Source organism: Nansenia antarctica (genome assembly GCF_963989245.1).
Source record: "Nansenia antarctica genome assembly, chromosome: 3".
Lineage (NCBI taxonomy): Eukaryota > Metazoa > Chordata > Actinopteri > Argentiniformes > Microstomatidae > Nansenia > Nansenia antarctica.
In genome coordinates this window covers 85574365-85575378 of record NC_137688.1, presented here as the reverse complement: position 1 = coordinate 85575378, position 1014 = coordinate 85574365, and positions in this window count along the sequence as shown.

The window sequence follows — 1014 nt, the reverse complement described above, 5'->3', positions numbered from 1 at the left end:
AATGAGATGGCTTGAAGAGTGACACCCCAGGCCATTAGCACGAGTGGCTGCCATTCCTCATTATCCCGTCGCTCCTCAGGCCCAACTCAATACCGGCACTGGGGTCTGTCCGCTGTCAAAGCAGAAGCTCTACCCCTCCTACTCTCCTCCGATGGCAAAGTTCAGGTCCAGTTTAGTGGGAAAAGTATGAAAATTCCTGTCTGTCAATGTTGGCGAAGCTCTATTTTATTTAACTCTCGATTGAGTTTCGATTTCCTCCTCCTCGTCTTAACTTGCAACGCCCAGATGAACAGGATTGTCAGGGATGAGAAAATAACAGTCGGCTCTCGACAGGGAAACCGACCACCCGTCGGTCCGTTAGCTGTGGGCTAGCACCATGGTAGCATTTCAAAATAGAAGACAAAACATTTATAAACCCAGGAAAATGACAACGAAGGAGAAATGGTAGTCAGACAGAGAGAACAATAGTGTACTCTTTAATTGTGCGGTTATATACTCCTACGGCTAACCATTTAGCATTGTAGCAAAGTGAAGTTGAAAGTATTATTATATATTTTTTTACTTTTCATTCATTTTAAAGGGGCAATCTGTAGTCAATAATTCCGGCTGCTGGCGCCACTGTTGGTGGTAGTGGTGGCCTAGTGGATAGTGAGTTGGATTGGTGATCAGAAGCTCATGAGTGCAAGTTCCACCTGGGAACACCATCACTAATGTGCCCTTGGGTAAGACACTGTCTTATCCTTGAGTTACTCCGGAGGAGACAGTCCCTGTAATCTCTAATTGTAAGTCGCTTTGGATAAAAGCATCTGCTAAATGGTTGAACATTATCTTCTCAACCTTTGACTTCAGCAGCGGTTTCCATATCAATTTGATGAAGTTTGTCACATAGCAGTTGACATGATGTAATGCGAGCCTCGCTTTTCATTTGCAATCAACAGGTTGACTGGACCTGTGAGCAAACAACATCGGTAAACCAAAGAATACGATCTTTATCTTCCTGTTACGAGACAATGA